The sequence below is a fragment of the Mytilus californianus genome, unplaced genomic scaffold (genome assembly GCF_021869535.1).
Source record: "Mytilus californianus isolate M0D057914Y unplaced genomic scaffold, xbMytCali1.0.p SCAF_2, whole genome shotgun sequence".
Lineage (NCBI taxonomy): Eukaryota > Metazoa > Mollusca > Bivalvia > Mytilida > Mytilidae > Mytilus > Mytilus californianus.
The window spans coordinates 112,223,598-112,236,562 of NW_026262668.1; the positions used below are offsets into that span (position 1 = coordinate 112,223,598).

Genomic DNA, 12,965 nt, shown 5'->3' on the forward strand with positions numbered 1-12,965 from the left:
AAAGTTCATTAACTTTAATAATTTATTCTGATAAGCATGTTTTGTTTATTTGTTAACTGCTGATTTTTTTTTACTTCAAAGCATTTTTTTTTACTAGGAAAATATAAGATACCCAATAATGCAAACCAAACTTTAACAAAGAATAGAGAGTACTATGGACAAAATGAAATGACAAAAACGTACATTTGGAATAAACATTTATTATCCAGATTTTGCCAACAATAATTGTCATTTTTTTAATAACATAACACAAAAGTCAAAGTCATCTACCATAGGAGATCAAATAAAGACCAATTAGAGACAAGTAAATATTTACAGATAGGGAAAATATTAAAATACATTAAAAATTAAAAAAGAGAGATATAATAACCTCTTACCTGACTGTAAACCTCACATCATGTCAATATGCTATAACTTCAGGGCATTTCAACGTGACATACAAACTGAACATAGTGTACTATTACCATTTTTGGATAACTTAATTTTGCAAATTGTAACATTTTCCAAATTAAGAATTTTTACCTATGAGCAGATTGATTATCAAGACACCAAGGTACTAGGCGAGACATTTGCAGAACTATTGGACAACAGAGAGCCCTGTATTGAATATCAACTTAATAAATGGGGAATGTGTCCATGGGACACAAATGATGCCCCCGCTTGCATATGAAGTTATAAAGGGACATAACTCAAGAACAGTAAATGTGAAGCTACCCAAATTCGTACTTGATCTGAGTTTTGTGGTACATGTAATAAGCATTGTGTATAAGTTTCATAACATTTGATAGAAGCAAACTAAATTTAGAGAACGGAAACGAAAAATTCAGCAATTTTCCATTTGTAAAGGGGCATAACTCTAGAACGGTAAAAGTGATGCAAACTTTCAAATAAGCATTGTGTATAAGATTCATAACAGTTGGTTGAGGCAAGCTTAAGTTAGACAAGAGGCTGTCAGAGTGACAGCAAACCAAATTTTTCGGCAGAGGTCGAACCCTGAACAGTTGAGCAAGTATGGACACAACATTTAAGCTTAAAACAGCTCTAAATTTGGATTGTGATTGAATATTTGACACAGTATAGGTTTGTGACACAAAATGAATGTGGTCAAAGAACTGAAAAATTTGAAATCTGAAATTTACCTATTATGGTCCAATATCCAAAATCTAAGAACATTGTTATCATTAGCATATCAAAGAACCCCAAGAGTTCAATTTTTGAAATGTTGATGAAATCAAACAGAAGTTTAATTTAGGATCTTTTGGACCTCAATGGGGTATTATCTAATAATTAATAATGAAAATAAATAAAGGTTTAGATTCAGCTTTTTAAAGAACCCTATATATATTCAATTTATGTTTTTGAAAACTGGGCCCAAAATCAGAAATCTAAATATATGTTTATTAATAGACAAACTTAGCTTAGTTTTTAAAGGAGTTTGCCTCATCAAAAAAAATATATATATAAAATTCAGAAAATAAGTTTATACAGAATAACAAACAAACCAACCACAAAATTCTTCAAACAATTTACAAAGGAAAAGATGAAAAAAAATCCAAAATGTCATTCATCGTTAATACAATATATCTGATAATAAATGAGGTCAAGGACAATGGACATATGACAGATGGAAACTTCATATGATAAGGCATCTATATACAAAGTATGAAGCATCCAGGTCTTCTACCTTCTGAAACATTAAGCTTTTAAAAAGTTAGTTAACGCCGCCGCCGGATCACTATCCCTATATTGCGCTTTCTGCAACCCTGAACAGTTGGGGAATAAAATGCTCCGCTGGGGCGCAGCTTGATACGACCGCAGAGGTCGAACCCTGAACAGTTGGGGCAAGTATGGACACAACATTCAAGCTTGATACAGCTCTGAATTTGGATTGTGATTAAATATTTGACACAGCATAGGTTTCTGACACAGAATGAATGTGGTCTAAGAACTTAAAAATTTTAATTTACCTATTATGGTCCAATATCCAAAATCTAAATACATACATAGTTAGATTCAGCAAACAGGGCCAAAAATTAAGAATCTAAATACACGGTTAAATTCAGCATATCAAAGAACCCCAATATTTCAATTTTTGATGAAATCCAACCATATTAGTATTATTTGCTTCTATATAAAAATAAAAAATAACCAACTTAAAATGGAAAATTTTAAAGAAAAAAAAAAGGAAAAAAAGGAAAAAAAAATCCCCCCCCCCCCCCCCAATTTTTGAACCCCCTTATGATTCATCACCCCAAACGCAATCCCAGCCTTCCCTTTGTGGTATGGTACCTTGCAGTACAATTTCAGAGAGATCCATACACTTGAACACAAGTTATTGTCTGGAAACTGTAAAATTGCTTGTTTTTTGGCCCCTTTTTGGCCCCAAATTCCTAAATGTATAGGGCAATTACCCCAAAACTCAAACCCAGCTTTCTCTTTGTTATATGGAACCTTGTAGTACAATTTCATAACGATCCATACACTTACACACAAGTTATTGTCCTGAAACTAGAAAAAGGCTTGTTTTTTTGCCCCTTTTTGGCCCCTAATTCCTAATATTTTGAGGCAATTACCCCCAAAATCAATCCCAGCCTTCCCTTTGTGGTATGGTACCTTGCAGTACAATTTCAGTGAGATCCATACACTTGAACACAAGTTGTCTGGAAACCAGAAAAATGCTTATTTTTAGCCCCTTTTTAGCCCCTTATTCCTAAACGTTTTGGGCAATTACCCCCAAACTTAATTCCAGCTTTCCCTTTCTGATATGGAACCTTGTAGTACAATTTCAGAAAGATCCATACACTTAAACACAAGTTATTGTCATGAAACTAGAAAAAATGCTCGTTTTTTGCTCCTTTTTTGGCCCCTAATTCCTAAAATTTTGAGGCAATTACCATAGAAACTCGCCTAATAGTCGATCCTACTATAAGTCGGGGGCCCTTTTCAGCTCCAAATTCTAAGGATTTAGTCTTGACCCTCGTATAAGTCGGACAAAATTTGGGCATTTTTTTTTCAGCTGACAGTAACTGAACGCCGGTAAAACCAATGCAAATCCAGGAATAATATTCATTTCTGCATTAATGTTTGTTTGGTTTGAATTTAGTTGATGCTGATCATGATAATTTATATTGCTGTTAATAATAAAGATATATTCATTTCTCTTGTTTTGTTCACTGTTCAAATGTTAGATTAGCCATGTGTTGTTTACGTAATGCATCAATGATTTTGTAGGGTATGACTAACAACCTATTGTTTGAGAAAAGCGAATATAAACCAATATGAACCTGAAAAATTTAAAGTCAATCAACACTTGATGAAAATATTTTTCACAGCATACATAACTCGGTGTTAAATGAGCATGTACACTTCATAATTCTTATTATATTGTGATGATTAAAGGATTCAAAAAATTAAGTGAAGCTAATCAATATATTAAAATAACTAACTCCAACTCATTAGTGTCACCTGTTTACCTATCACTGATAGTTTTCACACCTTTAGTAAATACAACTCTTTGTCTCTTAATTGGGGTTATCAATGGATTATATTGGCTTGTCAATCAATTTTGTAATTTTTGTTTACCTGAGACACTTTAATGAATAATATTTTGATTTTGGGAATGAATCTTAAAATTATTTTTTGATTATTATATGATTTATAAACATTGAATTGATATCATGATATCACAATAATGACACAATAACTCCGCTGAAAACATCCTTTCACATATTTGGTACATTGTTATCTCCTTTTCATTTTTGGTTCTTGGCTCTTCTTTTGGGTTTATAGGAAAACCATGTGACCATGAAAATCAATACACAAACCGGAAACAGTAGAATTTCAACACGAATTTGCAGAAAATGTTAACCAAAGAACAAATAAAACACAAAGACAGTATTGTAGACATTTATTTTCAACAAAAACTTTTTATTTATTGATTTATGTAGGTTTGGCAATCAAAAACGTAGTTTTGAACAGGAAATTCACTCCTGACCACTTTTCTCAAGCTTGGATTTTTCCTCTGGTCGCTAGATCTCGTCTAATAGTCGGTCCCCCTCTCTGGATTATGAATTTTACTCCCAATTTTCCGACTAATAAGCGAGTAGGAACGCTTTTTTGAGCCAGCCGGACATTTCATATCTTATCCTGATTTTTTATCCCTTTAGACTTAGTAAATTAGGCAACTATGATAATCAGTTGGCCATCATATATGATATAACCAATGATTGACATTAAAACGATATTAAACTTTACTTTGATATAAATTCGATGTTCAGACGTAAAGTGTTAGATTGAAAGTGCAGCATTCGAAGTGTGCAACATCAGCGTACTAATTCTGCTTAATTCTGCTTTAGACTCTTTATTTGTGCAAAATAACGCTGTAAAAAGCTTTACTTTCGTTTTTAAAATCACATTTTCCTAATGCCGGATGTTGACTTGATAATGGTAAATCACGGATCAAAGACTGATACGTAATATCCGTGTAAGTTTACGATTGAGTTAAGTAGCCTTTTCAAGTTATTTCCTCAAGAAAATACTCGAAATGAACGTTAGATAAAGGTATCAATGATAATTTTAGCATTATTGAAGAATTAGGATGCATAATTAAATTTCCCACCAGCGGACAATAGACACATGCGCACACGTGTACTAGTTCAAACAACGTGGTTCTGACGATTATTAGTTTAAAACCTTTTCAAATTTTTCATCAAATCATATTTATTAACGTATTTCTTATAATTTCAATCTTTTAGACTTAATTAATTAGATGCAACCCGCTGAAATGTAAGAAAATAACTTTGAATACCCTTAAGCGTACCCCAGTATTTAACACGATGTACAGTGTTTTTAAATATAATAATGAATATCATACAAATTCGAATTCATTTATAAATATTCTTATTTGAAGAATTATTTTAAAATGTAAGGATACTTTTTTAAAACTGAATGCTCATTTACAATAATATCTACAAAGCGTAATTAAATAGGATGTTGTTCCTTACACGCTTACATGTTTGACCTCGTTTACCTGATCACCTTTATCACCTGTTTATGTTCATTGTTATGCATCATCAATTCTATTGATTAAGACAAGCTAAGGTCTCTCATCAAAGGTAATGACCTGTAATCAGTGAATGATTTATGGCTTCAATATTACTCATTGAAGGGATAATTGTTTGACAGCTTGTTGTTTTTTAAATAAAAGAACAAATGTTTTTTTCCACTTTTTATTGATGTACCAAGCCGTGCATTTGTGTACCCAGATGATTAGACTAACTGAGACACTTCCAAGTATGAAATATCTTTGTGAAATAGATTGCCACAATTATAAACTATAATGCCCAAACGGACATTTTTTCCGATCGATAGTTGGTAAAAAAAGTGAAATGACCGTTTTATGAAAATGCCTTGAATAACAAAAGTGGCAAACCTATGATATTTGACCGTTTGAGGCTGAGAGCAGCCGGACTTTTTATATAAATTTCGGTCAAGTCCGGAATATATGACCGTTTTGGAAGCCATGAATTACCCCCAAAATTAATCCCAGCATTCCCTTTGTGATATGGAACCTTGTGGTACAATGTCAGAGAGATCCATACACTAACACACAAGTTATTGTCTGGAAGTTACAATAAAATGCTTCGCTGGGCGCAGCTTGATACGACCGCAGAGGTCGAACCCTGAACAGTTGGGGCAAGTATGGACACAACATTCAAGCTTGATACAGCTCTGAATTTGGATTGTGATTAAATATTTGACACAGCATAGGTTCTGACACAGAAAGAATGTGGTCTAAGAACTTCAATTTTTTTAATTTACCTATTATGGTCCAATGTCCAAAATCAAAATACATGGTTAGATTCAGCATATCAAAGAACCCCATAAATTCAATTTTTGTTGAAATCAAACAAAGTTTAATTTTGGACCCCAACTTGAACAAACTTGAAAACTGGTCCCATAATCAAAAATCTAAACACATGTTTAGATTCAGCATATCAAAGTACCCCAAGAATTCAATTTTTGTTAAAATCAAACTAAGTTTAATTTTGGACCTTTTGGACCTTAATGTAGACCAATTTAAAAAACGGGACCCAAAATTAAAAATCTAAAAACACGGTTAGATTTGGCATATCAAAGAACCCCAATAATTCAATTTTTAATGAAATCAAACAAAGTTTAATTTTGGACCCTTTAGACCTCAATATGAACCAATTTGATAGCGGGCCCACAAAATAAAAAATCTAAATACATGGTAAGATTCAGCATACCAAAGAACCCCATATATTCAATTTTTGTTGAAATCAAACAAAGTTTAATTTTGGACCCCAATTTGGACCAACTTGAAAACTGGGCCAAAAATCTAAAATCTAAATACATGTTTAGATTCAGCATATCAAAGAACCCCATATATTCAATTTTTGTTGAAATCAAACAAAGTTTAATTTTGGACCCCAACTTGGACCAACTTGAAAACTGGGCCCATAATAAAAAATCTAAACTCATGTTTAGATTCAGCATATCAAAGAACCCCAAAAATTCAATTTTTGTTAAAATCAAACTAAGTTTAATTTTGGACCCTTTGGACCTTAATGTAGACCAATTTAAAAAACGGGACCCAAAATTAAAAATCTAAATACACGGTTAGATTTGGCATATCAAAGAACCCCAATAATTCAATTTTTGATGAAATCAAACAAAGTTTAATTTTGGACCCTTTTGACCTCAATATGAACCAATTTGATAGCGGGCCCACAAATAAAAAATCTAAATACATGGTAAGATTCAGCATATCAAAGAACCCCATATATTAATTTTTTGTTGAAATCAAACAAAGTTTAATTTTGGACCCCAATTTGGACCAACTTGAAAACTGGGCCAAAAATCTAAAATCTAAATACATGTTTAGATTCAGCATATCAAAGAACCCCATATATTCAATTTTTGTTGAAATCAAACAAAGTTTAATTTTGGACCCCAACTTGGACCAACTTGAAAACTGGGCCCATAATCAAAAATCTAAACACATGTTTAGATTCAGCATATCAAAGAACCCCAAGAATTCAATTTTTGTTAAAATCAAACTAAGTTTAATTTTGGACCCTTTGGACCTTAATGTAGACTAATTTAAAAACGGGACCCAAAATTAAAAATTTAAATACACGGTTAGATTTGGCATATCAAAGAACCCCAATAATTCAATTTTTGATGAAATCAAACAAAGTTTAATTTTGGACCCTTTTGACCTCAATATGAACCAATTTGATAGCGGGTCCACAAATAAAAAATCTAAATACATGGTTAGATTCAGCATATCAAAGAACCCCAAGAATTCAATTTTTGATGAAATCAAACAAAGTTTAATTTTGGACCCTTTTGACCTCAATGTGGACAAAGTTGATAACGGGGCCCAAAAATCAAAAATCTAAATACATGGTTAGATTCAGCATATCAAAGAACCACATATATTCAATTTTTGTTGAAATCAAACAAAGTTTAATTTTGGACCCCGATTTGACCAACTTGAAAACTGGGCCCATAATCAAAAATCTAAATACATGTTTAGATTCAGCATATCAAAGTACCCTAAAAATTCAATTTTTGTTAAAATCAAACTAAGGTTAATTTTGGACCCTTTTGACCTTAATGTAGACCAATTTGAAAACGGAACCAAAAATTAAGAATCTAAATACACGGTTAGATTCGGCATATCAAAGAACCCCAATAATTCAATTTTTGATGAAATCAAACAAAGTTAAATTTTGGACCCTTTGGACCTCAATGTGGACCAATTTAAAAACGGGGCCCAAAATCCAAAAACTTAATACACGGTTAGATTCAGCATATTAAAGACCCCCAAGAATTCAAGAATAAAACCCCATTTAAATTGATCAAGAAATAAGCAATTTATACGAAGTATCTTCTTTTGCACAATACTGTGCAATTGAATATTTCTTGCTATTGTGCAATACTGTTCAATTGACAATTTCTTGCTATTGCGCAATATTGTGCTATTGGATATTTCTTGCTATTGCGCAATACTGTGCAATTGAAGATTTCTTGCTATTGCGCAATACTGTGCAATTGAAGATTTCTTGCTATTGCGCAATACTGTGCAATTGAAGATTTCTTGCAATTGTGCAATACTGTGCAATTGAAAATTTCTTGCTATTGCACAATACTTATTATATAATAATTTACACATCCTGTTTGGTGTGTATCTCCTACCATATCATTATTATTTGCTTTTAAATATTAATCAGAAATAACCAACTTAAAATGGAAAATTTTAAAAGAAAAAAAAAAGGAAAAAAAGAAAAAAAAAGAAGAAAAAAAAATTCCCCCCCCCCCCAAATTTTTTGAACCCCCTTATGATTCATCACCCCCAAACTCAATCCCAGCCTTCCCTTTGTGGTATGGTACCTTGCAGTACAATTTCAGAGAGATCCATACACTTGAACACAAGTTATTGTCTGGAAACTAGAAAAATGCTTATTTTTGGCCCCTTTTTGGCCCCCAATTCCTAAACGTTTCGGGCAATTACCCCCAAACTCAATTCCAGCTTTCCCTTTGTGATATGGAACCTTGTAGTACAATTTCAGAAATATCCAAACACTTACACACAAGTTATTGTCATGAAACTAGAAAAATGCTTGTTTTTTGCCCCTTTTTTGGCCCCTAATTCCTAAAATTTTGAGGCAATTACCCCCAAAATCAGTTACAGCCTTCCCTTTGTGATATGGAACCTTGTGGTACAATGTCAGAGAGATCCATACACTTACACACAAGTTATTGTCTGGAAGTTACAAAAATGCTTATTTTTGGCCCCTTTTTGGCCCCTAATTCCTTAACTGTTGGTACCATAACCCCCAAAATCAATCCCCACCTTCCTTTCGTGGTATTGAACCTTATGGTAAAATTTCATGGAGATCCATTCACTTAAACTAAAGTTAGAGTGCGAAAACCAATGTGTCTTCGGACGACGCCGGACGACGCCAGACGACGACGACGACGACGACGATGACGACGCCAACGTCATACCAATATACGACCAAAAAATTTTCAATTTTTGCGGTCGTATAAAAATTCGTAAGGGTTCCGCTGAACCCAGTGTCTCGCCTACTTTTGCTGTTAATCGCAGGCTCAACAAAAATGAGGAAAAAAATCAATAAAAATATTCCTTTAGATACTATCTTTTGATTGTAAGAAGCTTCTGTCAAAATTTGGTATAAATCCAGGATAGTTTATGAATCTAATAAATGTTTTAAAAACTTTAACTGCAGACTGTATTTAATGTTAACTGGAAGAAAAACTAAGTCCATTTATAAGTAAAATACGGATAAACAGGTACAAAATTTTAACAAAATTTCCTTCTAGATACTAGCTTTTGATCATAAACAAGCTTCTCTCCAAGTTTGGTACAAATCCAGGATAGTTTAAGAAAGTTATTAAAATTTTAAAAACTTTAACCACAGAGTGAATGTATTGTTTCCTGGCAGAAAAACTAAGTCCATTTATAAGTAAAATATGGAAAAAATGAATTTTTTTTTTACAAATTTACTTCTGGATACCATCTTATGATCATAAACAAGCTTCTGTCCAAGTTTGGTACAAATCCAGGATAGTTTAAGAAAGTTATTAAAATTTTAAAAACTTTAACCACAGAGTGAATGTAATGATTCCTGGCAGCAAACTAAGTCCATTTACAAGTAAAATACTGAAAAACAGGAATTTTATTTTTACAAAATTTACTTCTGGATACCATCTTATGATCATAAACAAGCTTCTCTCCAAGTTTGGTACAAATCCAGGATAGTTTAAGAAAGTTATTAAAATTTTAAAACTTTAACCACAGAGTGAATGTAATGATTCCTGGCAGAAAACTAAGTCCATTTACAAGTAAAATACTGAAAAACAGGAATTTTATTTTTACAAAATTTACTTCTGGATACCATCTTATGATCATAAACAAGCTTCTCTCCAAGTTTGGTACAAATCCAGGATAGTTTAAGAAAGTTATTAAAATTTTAAAAACTTTAACCACAGAGTGAATGTAATGTTTCCTGGCAGAAAAACTAAGTCCATTTACAAGTAAAATACGGAAAAACAGGAATTTTATTTTTACAAAATTTACTTCTGGATACTATCTTATGATCATAAACAAGCTTCTGTCCAAGTTTGGTACAAATCCAGGATAGTTAAAGAAAGTTATTATAATTTCAAAAACTTTAACCACAGAGTGAATATTTGTGGACGCCGCCGACGACAACGACGACGGAATGTAGGATCGCTATGTTTCGCTTTTTCGACTAAAGTCGAAGGCTCGACAAAAATGCTTATTTTTTGCCCCTTTTTGGCCCCTAATTCCTTAACTGTTGGTACCATAACCCCCAAAATCAATCCCAACCTTCCTTTTGTGGTATTGAACCTTATGGTAAAATTTCGAAGAGATCCATTCACTTAAACTAAATTTATTGTGCGAAAACCAATGTGTCTTTGGACAACGACGACGACGCCAAAGTCATACCAATATACTACCCCAAAAATTTTTTTGGGGTTGTATAAAAATCTATAAAACTTATCTGTAATTATCTTCAAAATGTCTAATAATGAACAGTAAATTTCAAACTTTATTTATACTGTCCTACAGATCTTATCATCAATACTTAGGAAATAAATCTGTCACTCCAATTATAATTGTGTGATAAGATATTTACCAGATGTTTTGTTATCTATTAACAGTTGAAAATTATTTAAAAATACTTAGTATAATCAAAACTCTATATATATAATTAAATAGTTCCCAATATTTTTTCTTTCATTTGTCACAAACTAATAGATCTGCAACTTATCTATCAATGTCAACAATTTTATCTACACAATGTAATGTAATGAAATATATCCTTTAATGAAAATAGATTTTTTTTCTAATGAAAATAATATTTGCAAATCACAATTTCTGTTCAAAGGGAAATAACTCAATCATATAATAAGTATATATTTGGACTTCTAAAAAGTTGAAAACTCAAAAACGAGAGAAGCTAAAATCTTGAAAATTGAACTTTACCTTCATTAAATCACAGGAAACAACACATCAAAATTCAAATCAAAAATTTGTCAAAGCATTTGCATGTTAATGAACGGACACTGTTTGGCAGCCGCCTGCCCATCCACCCGCTGTATCCCCAAAGCAAAAGTAATGCCACCAAAATTCAAACTTGATCTCTGTTACTTGGAAATAAGCATTGTGCATTAGTTTCATAACATTTGGTTGAGGCAAACTAAAGTTAGAGACCACAAACCAATTTTGGGACATAAGGACGTACTGATAGACACACACTTCGGGTAAAACTTCATGCCCCCTCTGCTATGGCGGGGGCAGCCGTAGGCATAAAAAAAGGTGGATAAGCTAGGCATTGATGTGCTAATTTGCCAGAGCAAACTAAATTTTTGGGATCGACTGGCTAAATCAGCCATGTACAACTTTTATGTATAACATAATTAGTTGAAAATTTTGAGATATTGTTCATTTATAGGAAATTATAGCATTGTATATGGAATACTACTGAACTTGCAAATACATTATTGTTTTCCATGATTATTTTATTCTTATTTTTAAAAAAAGGACAAAGGGTCTGTATTTCAATCAGATTAAGGGGTACATACCAATAAAACAGTAACAATAAAATACATATAAAAGAACAGAGTTCCAATGTCCCCGCATTGCACATATCTTATCTATCCAAGAGCAATAACTAAAAAAAAGTTTTGGTTTGTTCTTTAGAACTTTTTATAAATATCTTAGATAAATGAAGGCTTGAGATAAATACAATGCAATTACCAATATAAGTAATATTTCCAAGGGGCATAACTCTATGATATAAGATCCATAAAAATCTGGCAAGAATTGTACAAGAGAGTGCTTACAATGCAATTTTTTTTTACAATTAATATTTCAAAGGGCATAACTCTTTTAAAAATAATTGATCGGCACTGATTTTCCAATTTGTCTGAGATATTACTGATATAAAACTATAATATAGGTTTTGAAAAAATCTGGCAAGAATAGTACATGTGAGAGCGCTAACAAGAACGGAAAGACAGACTTGATGTCCAGTATTTCTTTGTTCCCCGCAACACATCGAGCGGGTGACAAAAAAACAACAAAAGACATCTACTCTTAGATTTTACTGCTCTCTACCAGGCAGACCAGCCTCCCACACTTTCTGCTAGTTTATTATGATTCATTAGTAACATAATTTACTTCAGCAATGAAGTCTATTTATGTGACTTATAACTGTATCCTACAGAATTTTTCATTGACTAATGAACCATGAAAATGAGGTCAAGGTCAAATATAGTTGACCTACTGCTTATAGTTTCTGAGAAACAGACCTAATCATGTTCCTTTAACCTTGACCTCTGATCAATGAAATGTGGTTGAGGTCAGGTGAACCTTGTCTGACAGGCATGTACACCTTGCAAGGATTCATATACCAAATATAGTTATCCTACTACTCATAATAAGTGAGAAATTCCAGGAAAAAAAATAGGATTTTTCAAGCAGTTGCTGAACTATGTAAATGAGGTCAAGGACAATGGACATATGACAGATGGAAACATTGTTACATAAGCTATTAAGGTATTTGCATACAAGGTATGAAGCATCCAGGTCTTCAACCTTCTAAAATATAAAGCTTTATAAAAATAATTAACACCAGCTGCCGCCGCCATAGGATAGTAATCCCTATGTCTCGCATAACTTTCATAGCAGGCGAGACAAAAACTACTTGAACTAGACATTTTTTTAACTTGTCCCAGCTGACTGTGTTATTATGGAAATAACTTATCCCTGATAAACAAGTAGTTGGAAGATATTAACTCGTCCTCGAAATTTTATTACAAGCCAAACAAGTTGTGCATGGTATATCCTCATCCCAGTTATATACCAAATTATGTTAATTTAT

The 12,965-nt window shown here is 32.5% G+C and overlaps 1 long non-coding RNA gene across 7 annotated transcripts in view; it reads right to left on the reverse strand.

Moving 5' to 3' along the window:
- Positions 1-12,965, reverse strand: part of LOC127728613 (uncharacterized) — a 95,492-nt gene that overhangs the window by 36,062 nt on the left and 46,465 nt on the right. For 3 of the 7 annotated variants that reach the window (XR_007994262.1, XR_007994261.1, XR_007994256.1), the window contains exon 1: positions 5,571-10,746. This is a non-coding gene — a long non-coding RNA (uncharacterized LOC127728613). Of the gene's footprint in view, positions 1-5,570; positions 10,747-12,965 lie in introns of those variants that run through there. The other 4 variants (XR_007994260.1, XR_007994258.1, XR_007994259.1 and 1 more) reach the window with 4 other exon arrangements.